The following is a 10011-nucleotide window of genomic DNA, read 5'->3' as shown; positions in this document are numbered from 1 at the left end:
ATTGGGGTCCACGTCCCGCGCCAGAGCCACCACCACGGGCAGACGCCCACCCAGTCCCTCCCCTATAGGTTCAGGTTTTGCGGCCGGAGTCCGCACCTTTGGGGGGGGTACTGTCACGTTCTGACCTTTATTTCCTTTGTTTTGTCTTTATTTAGTATGGTCAGGGCGTGAGTTGGGGTGGGCAGTCTATGTTTGTTTTTCTATGTTTGGTTTCTGTTTCGGCCTAGTATGGTTCTCAATCAGAGGCAGGTGTTGTTAGTTGTCTCTGATTGAGAATCATACTTAGGTAGCCTGGGTTTCACTGTTGGTTTGTGGGTGTTTGTTTCCGTTTGAGTGTTTGTCGCCACACGGTACTGTTTCGGTTTCTGTTATTCACATCATCGTTTATAGTTTTTTTTCGAGTGTTCATTTGGTCTTTATTAAAATATCGTCATGAACACTTACCACGCTGCATCTTGGTCCGATCCTTACTCCTCTTCAGACGACGAGGAGATCTGCCGTTACACAAGTTAGGGGTAGTATACAGAAGATAGCCCTATTTGGTAAAAGATCAAGTCCATATTATGGCAAGAACAGCTCAAATAAGCAAAGAGAAATGACAGTCCATCAGTAGATTAAGACATGAAGGTCAGTCAATCTGGAAAAGTTCAAGAACTTTGAAAGTTTGTTCTAGCGCAGTCGCAAAAACCATCAAGCGCTATGATTAAACTGGCTCTCATGAGGACAGCAGGAAAGGCCCAGAGTTACCTCTGCAGCAAAGGATAAATTCATTAGAGTTAACTGCACCTCAGATTGCAGCCCAAATAAATGCTTCACAGGGTTCAAGTAACAGACACATCTCAACATCAACTGTTCAGCGGAGACTGTGTGAATCAGGCCTTCATGGTGGAATTGCTGCAAAAAAAACACTACTAAAGGACACCAATAAGAAGAAGAGACTTGCTTGGGCCAAGAAACATGAGCAATGGACATACATTAAGACCGGTGGAAATCTGTCCTTTGGTCTGATGAGTCCAAATGTGAGATTTATGGTTTCAACCGCCGTGTCTTCGTGAGATGCAGAGTAGGTGAACCGATGATACCTACATGTGTGGTTCCCACCGTGAAGCATGGAGGAGGAGGTGTGATGGTGTGGAGGTGCTTTGCTGGTGACACTGTCAGTAAGTTTTTAGAATTCAAGGCACACTTAACCAGCATGGCTACCACAGCATTCTGCAGCGATATCCCATCTGGTTTGTGCTTAGTGGGCCTATCATTTGGTTATCATCAGGACAATGACCCAAAACACCTTCAGGCTGTGTAAGGGCTATTTGACCAAGAAGGAGAGTGATGGATTGCTGCATCAGATGACCTGGCCTCCACAATCACCCGACCTCAACCCAATTGAGATGGTTTGGGTTGAGTTGGACCGCAGAGTGAAGGAAAAGCAGCCAACAAGTGCTCAGCATATGTGGGAACTCCTTCAAGACTGTTGGAAAACCAGAGTGTGCCAAGAGTGTGCAAAGCTGTCATCAAGGCAAAGGGTGGCTACTTTGAAGAATCTAAAATCTAAAATATATTTAGATTTGTTTAACACATTTTTGGTAACTGCATCATTCCATATGTGTTATTTCATAGTGTTGATGTCTTCTGTAGTAAAAATAAATAAATAAATAAAAACCCTTGAATGAGTAGGTATGTCCAAACTTTTGACTGGCACTGTAGGTCCTGCATAGCAGGAAGTTTTGCCCCAGTGATGTACTGGGCTGTACACACTACCCTCTGTAGCGCCTTACGGCCTTACGGATGCCGAGCAGTTGCCATACCAGGCGGTGATGCAACTGGTCAGGATGCTCTCGGTGGTGCAGCTGTAGACCTTTGGAGGATCTGGTGACCAATGCCAAATCTTTTCAGTCTCCTGATGGGGAAAAGGTTTTGTCATGCCCTCTTCACGACTGTCTTGGTTTGTTTGAATCATGATAGTTTGTTGGTGATGTGGACTCCAAGGAACTTGATTGCTTATAAGCATCCGGATTAATGTCCCGCTCCTTGAAAACGGCAGCCCTAGTTGTTAGCTCGGTGCGGATGTAGCCTGTAATCCATGGTTTCTGGTTGGGATTTGTACATTACCATTCAAAAGTTTGGGGTCACTTGGAAATGTCCTAGTCTTCGAAAGAAAAGCAACTTTGTTGTCCTTTAAAATAACATCAAATTGATCAGAAATACAGTGTAGACATTGTTAATGTTGTAAATGACTATTGTAGCTGGAAACGGTTGATTTTTAATGGAATATCTACATAGGTGTACAGAGGCCCATTGTCAGCAACCATCACTCCTGTGTTCCAATGGCACGTTGTGTTAGCTAATCCAAGTTTATCATTTTAAAAGGCTAATTGATCATTAGAAAACCCTTTTGCAATTATGTTAGCACAGCTGAAAACTGTTGTTCTGATTTGAAGAAGCAATAAAACTGGTCTTTAGACTAGTTGAGTACCTGGAGCATCAGCATTTGTGGGTTCGATTACAGGTTCAAAATGGCCAGAAACAAAGAGGTTTCTTCTGAAACTCGTCAGTCTATCCTTGTTCTGAGAAATGAAGGCTATTCCCTGCGAGAAATTGCCAAGAAACTGAAGATCTCATGTGCCATGCTGGTAGAAATTGGGTAAAATGGATTTAAGTTAATTCAGGCCTATTCTAGGTAATGTAGTAAACTATAGCCTAATCATAGGCCTAAGTTTCCTTCTCAAGATAACTACCCCGTGCTTCTCCTCCCATGCATAGACTATAGCCGACTCTATTTAACCTCTACGGGATCAGTGTCCCCCCCACGGACGGCTGAGCTAACGTGCACTAATGTTATTAGCATGAGGTTGTAAGTAACAACAACATTTCCCAGGACATAGACATATCCGATATGGGCAGAGAGCTTAAATTCTTGTTAATCTAACTGCACTGTCCAATTTACAGTAGCTATTACAGTGAAATAATACCATGATATTGTTTGAGGAGAGTGCACAGTTATGAACTTAAGTGTATTAATAAACCAATTAGCCACATTTGGGCAGACTTGATACAACATTTTGAACAGAAATACAATGGTACATTGGAGCAGTCTAAAACTTTGCACATTCACTGCTACCATTTAGTGGGCAAAATCTAAATTGCGCCTAAACTGGAATAATACATTGTGGGCTTTCTATTGCATTTCAAAGATGATGGAACAAAAATAAATTTAAAAAACCTAGTTTGTTTCTTTGTCTTATCTATTACCAGATCTAATGTGTTATTCTCCTACATTAACTTCACATTTCCACAGACGTCAAAGTGTTTCCTTTCAAATGGTATCACAAAGTGGTATCACTTTGCTTCAGGTCCTGAGCTACAGGCAGTTAGATTTATGTATGTCATTTTAGGCAAAAATGGAAAAAAGGGTCCGATCCTTTTAAGGTTGCAGTGACACATCCATAACCTGAGCGGAAACCAGATTGCATACCAGGGAGAATACTATGGACATCAAGAAAGCCAAGTCAGTTGATTATTGACATGTTTTTCCAACACTTTTGATAAACAGGGCAAAATAGAAATTGGCCTATAACAGTTAGGATCTTCCCTTTTAAATATACAACGCGTGTGGCTGCCTTCCAAGCAATAGGAACCTACTCAGAGAGGAGAAACAGGTTAAAAAGTTCAGAGATAGGCTTGGCGATGATAGGGGGAGCAACCTTAAAGAAGAAAGGGTCTAAACCATCTGACCCAGATGTTTTTTTATGGTCAAGTTTAAGGAGCTCTTTTAGCACCTCAGACTCAGTGACCGCCTGCAGGTAGAAACTTTGTAGCAGAGCAGGGGAAAAAGAGGGAGGAGCATCAGGGCTAGTCGCAATAGAAGGGGGATGGGCGATGAGGAAATGTTGGGCGTAACTATACCTGTGTAAAATGTAATTATGTTTCACTGTGTAAATAGTTCTCATGGGCACACAAATCATGTATCGAATACTTCTAACAAAAGGTAAACTATAGGCCTGCTGTCATTGAGGTATTGTTGTTGGATGGATTGGAAGTGCGTTGCTGTCTAGCTGTAGGCTAGTTGTCTAGTTATGTTGTCGACCATCATCAGGCGATCTAGGAAAGAAAACAAATATATATGGAAAATATTAAGCTAAATAAATGGTCTACTTCTTTTGACCATGGATGGCATGGAGAACACCAATACCTGCAAGCACCTGAAACAAAAAGCATTTAGGGGAGCTAGCGTATCATTCAGGGGAGCTGAGCCCCTCCCCTGACTCCCGTAATTCGCAACATGGTCCCTAACCCCTAGCCTAGCGTTAGCCACCTAGCTTGGAATTTGTAACATATCACATGCTTTGCAAATTCATAACATATTGTACATTTTGCAAATTCTGAACATATTGTACGTTTTGCAAATTTGTAACTTCTTACGAATTGTAATTCGAAACATATCATATGAATTGGATCATGGACATCCACAAATTAATACATACCATACAAAACATAACATATCATACTAAATGGAGTATCTCTGATATACGTACAGAGTAATATGAAATGCTCTGAGACCAGGTTGGTATAAGACAAGTCAACATTTCAGACACACCTATCTTCTCAGCTTAAATTTTCACTCCAGTCTCCTTTTCTCCTCCTGTATCACCTGATTTACTTAACAAAAGATACATCTCAATAGGTGGTCCAGGTATCCTCATGACTTGTGGGGTGGGCCTTTCCCCCTTTGTTCTCTATTGCTCCTCTATAGTTCCTGCAAGCAAGGGGGGTTCAACTGCTTGAATGGCCTTCTCCATGAACTTTGCACTTGTTAACATACAGTGCATTCGGAAAGTATTCAGACCCCTTGACTTTTTCCACATTTTGTTAAGTTACAGCCTTATTCTAAAATTGATTCAATTGTCCACAATAACAAAGTTAAAAAAAAAATCAAAATGTTTGCTTCTTTAGAAATGTAGAAAAAAATATATAATATAATATAATATCACATTTACATGAGTATTCAGACCCTTTACTCAGTACTTAGTTGATGCGCCTTTGGCCGCGACTACAGCCTCAAGTCTTGACACACCTGTATTTGGGAAATTCTTCCATTCTTCTCTGCAGATCCTATCGTGCTCTGTCAGGTTGGATGTGGAGCATTGCTGCACAGCTATTTTCAGGTCTCTCCAGAGATGTTTGATCGGGTTCAAGTCTGGGCTCTGGCTGGGCCACTCAAGGACATTCAGAGACTTGTCCTGAAGCCACTCCTGCGTTTCTTTGGCTGTGTGCTATGGGTCGTTGTCCTGTTAGAAGGTGAACCTTCGCCCAGTCTGAGGTCCTGAGCGCTCTGGAGCAGGTTTTCATCAAGGATCTCTCTGTACTTTGCTCTGTTCATCTTTCCCTCAGTCCTGACTAGTCCCCCACTCCCTGCCACTGAAAACATCCCCACAGCATGATGCTGCCACCGCCATGCTTCACCGTAGGAATGGTGACAGGTTTCCTCCAGATGTGACGCTTGGCATTCAAGCCAAAGAGTTCAATCTTGGTTTCATCAGACCAGATAATCTTGTTTCTCATGGTCTGAGAGTCCTTTAGGTGCCTTTTGGCAAACTCCAAGCAGGCTGTCATGTGCCTTTTACTGAGGAGTGGCTTCCGTCTGGCCACTCTACCATAAAGGCCTGATTGGTGGAGTGCTGCAGAGATGGTTGTCCTTCTGGAAGGTTCTCCCATCGCCACAGAGGAACTCTGGAACTCTGTCAGAGTGACCATTGGTTTCTTGGTCATCTCCCTGACCAAGGCCCTTCTCCCCCGATTGCTCAGTTTGGCCGGGTGGACAGCTCTAGGAAGAGTCTTGGTGGTTCCAAACTTTTTCCATTTAAGAATGATGGAGGCCACTGTGTTCTTGGGGACCTTTAATGCTGCACACATTTTTTGGTACCCTTCCCCAGATCTGTGCCTTGACACAATCCTGTCTTGGAGCTCTACGGATAATGCCTTCGATCTCATGGCTTGGTTTTTGCTCTGACATGCACTGTCAACTTTGGGAACTCATATAGACAGGTGTGTGCCTTTCCAAATCATGTCCAATCAATTTAATTTACCACAGGTGGACTCCAATTAAGTTGTAGATACATCTTAAGTATGATGAATGGAAACAGGATGCATAGCAAAGGGTCTGAATACTTACGTAAATAAGCTATTTCTTTTTTTTCTTTTTAATAATATAAATTTGCCAAAATCATTAAAAACCTGTTTTGGGTTTTTCATGATGGGTTATTGTGTGTAGATTTAATCAATGTTTGAATAAGGCTGTAACAACAAAAATGTGGAAAAAGTGAAGGGGTCTGAATATTTTCTGAATGCACTGTATATCTGATATAGCTAGCTAGTTTTTGTTCTAGTGCAATGTCCATTAAATGTTACAGCCACAACATCAACATGATCATTCATCTGCAGACCAGCAAGGAGGAGAAATGCCTGCTTTGGGTGAGATAGCTAGAACAACATCAACTAGTATGAGGATTCTGTGTTATGCACTATAACCCGTTACCATATATGTGATTGAATATTATCTGCTGTTGGCTTGTGTGGATGTATGTATGTGTTTTGCAACATAGCTGACTTGAAACATTGATAACAGTTTCAGGGCCATGGGCCTTTCTCATGATGGAAAAATACAGAGTAGCATGAAGACAGGAACTGTGCAATGAGTTGGGGGGGAACATTCAGAGCGTGGTGTTGCGAGAACAAGGGGTCTTTTGTTAGATAACAGGAGCCAGGTGCGAGATAACGGTATCGAGCATGAGCGAAATGAAGGGCGTGGCTGGGGTGGAGGAGTCTGGCTGGATGTCTTGGGTGGGGGTGTGGCTTGGTGAGTATGCATCATTGGTGGTTACTGGATTTCTGACCCTAAATCTTGTATTTTTGTTATTGATGTGTTGTGCTGCTTGCATCATACCTTGTTTGAAGAAGTCTGTTACAGATGTGGTACAGGCTTCAGGTATGATGCCCTTGCTTGATGCTCCTGAAGGAGATGCAGATACGGAATCTAACTTCCGGAGACAGATGGGGCTGACTGAGGATGACCCCTGGTTTGTTGTGGGTGAGGTTGTGGAATGATAACTTCTTAAATACATAACGTGTACGATATAACTTGTCCTCTCTTATGTGAAGGGTTAGAGTCCCTGGGTGGCAAGGAGCCCACATGGTACAGGATAGGAGTAGCTGAGAGGACCAGGTGGTTTATAATAATGCTTTGCTCTGCTTTACTCTGTTTTCCATGACCAAAGTTTTATCCTATATCTTACATGTCAATAAACAATCAACTCCACTTAATTATTGTTTTGTGTCACATTCATTTATTTTCTTTTGCGTGTTCCATATTTCTTTAGCCAGCCACAGAGTCGGGGGCGAAATGTTCTGTTCATTTGTTGAGGACCAACAGCTTGTGTTGAATAGTTTATGAATGGGGTTGAACTGACTGAATACAGTGAATCTCCTACACCCTTTTTGCTATTCATAAACCAATCAAACAACGTAGTTATATGTCCATGGTATTGCATCAGGACACGTAAACTAAAGGTCTTCTTTGTATTTTCCTAGGATTCAAAGCCCATGTCGAGACTTGCAAGTGACCGCTAAAGTGACTTGTCAGTGTAGCCTATTGATAGGTTGTTCGCAAACCAACAGCTCTTTTTGAACCGATCGCATCGGTGAGATAATTTACATACTGGTAGGCTACTACTGCTTTTTGGCGCTTATCTGCATTTGATGAAAATGTTGAAACCTCACTGCCGGAACAATAGGTAGTGAAGAGGGCCTCATTCTGGTCCGAAATGTGATAAACAGGTTGAAGGTTATAAAAGCTAATGTTGTAATACTTATAAGATATGATTAAATATGCAATTTCCGGCAGTTCTATATTGTTTCTCAACAGGGAATAGATGTTTTCTTGACAAAACGGTAATATACCACCTTCCCTCAAAGTCCCACCCACAGTGATTTATTGACCGGTCTTAAACCCTACCAACTCTGACTCACAAATATCCTGCCCCCTTCCCTGACAATCCCACCTACAGTGATTGATTGAGAAGCCAAACTGTTAGAGATACAGTGCCTTGCGAAAGTATTCGGCCCCCTTGAACTTTGCGACCTTTTGCCACATTTCAGGCTTCAAACATAAAGATATAAAACTGTATTTTTTTGTGAAGAATCAACAACAAGTGGGACACAATCATGAAGTGGAACGACATTTATTGGATATTTCAAACTTTTTTAACAAATCAAAAACTGAAAAATTGGGCGTGCAAAATTATTCAGCCCCCTTAAGTTAATACTTTGTAGCGCCACCTTTTGCTGCGATTACAGCTGTAAGTCGCTTGGGGTATGTCTCTATCAGTTTTGCACATGGAGAGACTGAAATGTTTTCCCATTCCTCCTTGCAAAACAGCTCGAGCTCAGTGAGGTTGGATGGAGAGCATTTGTGAACAGCAGTTTTCAGTTCTTTCCACAGATTCTCGATTGGATTCAGGTCTGGACTTTGACTTGGCCATTCTAACACCTGGATATGTTTATTTTTGAACCATTCCATTGTAGATTTTGCTTTATGTTTTGGATCATTGTCTTGTTGGAAGACAAATCTCCGTCCCAGTCTCAGGTCTTTTGCAGACTCCATCAGGTTTTCTTCCAGAATGGTCCTGTATTTGGCTCCATCTATCTTCCCATCAATTTTAACCATCTTCCCTGTCCCTGCTGAAGAAAAGCAGGCCCAAACCATGATGCTGCCATCACCATGTTTGACAGTGGGGATAGTGTGTTCAGGGTGATGAGCTGTGTTGCTTTTACGCCAAACATAACGTTTTGCATTGTTGCCAAAAAGTTCAATTTTGGTTTCATCTGACCAGAGCACCTTCTTCCACATGTTTGGTGTGCCTCCCAGGTGGCTTGTGGCAAACTTTAAACAACACTTTTTATGGATATCTTTAAGAAATGGCTTTCTTCTTGCCACTCTTCCATAAAGGCCAGATTTGTGCAATATACGACTGATTGTTGTCCTATGGACAGAGTCTCCCACCTCAGCTGTAGATCTCTGCAGTTCATCCAGAGTGATCATGGGCCTCTTGGCTGCATCTCTGATCAGTCTTCTCCTTGTATGAGCTGAAAGTTTAGAGGGACGGCCAGGTCTTGGTAGATTTGCAGTGGTCTGATACTCCTTCCATTTCAATATTATCGCTTGCACAGTGCTCCTTGGGATGTTTAAAGCTTGGGAAATCTTTTTGTATCCAAATCCGGCTTTAAACTTCTTCACAACAGTATCTCGGACCTGCCTGGTGTGTTCCTTGTTCTTCATGATGCTCTCTGCGCTTTTAACGGACCTCTGAGACTATCACAGTGCAGGTGCATTTATACGGAGACTTGATTACACACAGGTGGATTGTATTTATCATCATTAGTCATTTAGGTCAACATTGGATCATTCAGAGATCCTCACTGAACTTCTGGAGAGAGTTTGCTGCACTGAAAGTAAAGGGGCTGAATAATTTTGCACGCCCAATGTTTCAGTTTTTGATTTGTTAAAAAAGTTTGAAATATCCAATAAATGTCGTTCCACTTCATGATTGTGTCCCACTTGTTGTTGATTCTTCACAAAAAAATACAGTTTTATATCTTTATGTTTGAAGCCTGAAATGTGGCAAAAGGTCGCAAAGTTCAAGGGGGCCGAATACCTTCGCAAGGCACTGTACATCTACAAACTAACCTGTACCCCTGCACACTGACTCGGTACCCCCTGTATATAGCCTCGTTATTTTATTGTTACTTTCCATTATTTTTTACTTTAGTTTATTTGGTAAATATTTTCTTAACTCCTCTTGAACTGCACTGTCGGTTAAGGGCTTGTAAGAAAGCATTTCACTGTTATGTCTACACTTGTTGCATTCGGTGCATGTGACAAATAACGTTTGATTTGATTATGATGAACTGGTAGAGACCGGGATTGTTGGTGGAATAGACTTGCCCGGGGTTGGCGTT

This window comes from Oncorhynchus nerka, linkage group LG12 (genome assembly GCF_034236695.1).
Source record: "Oncorhynchus nerka isolate Pitt River linkage group LG12, Oner_Uvic_2.0, whole genome shotgun sequence".
Taxonomy (NCBI): domain Eukaryota; kingdom Metazoa; phylum Chordata; class Actinopteri; order Salmoniformes; family Salmonidae; genus Oncorhynchus; species Oncorhynchus nerka.
Note: the sequence above shows the minus strand (reverse complement) of the source record.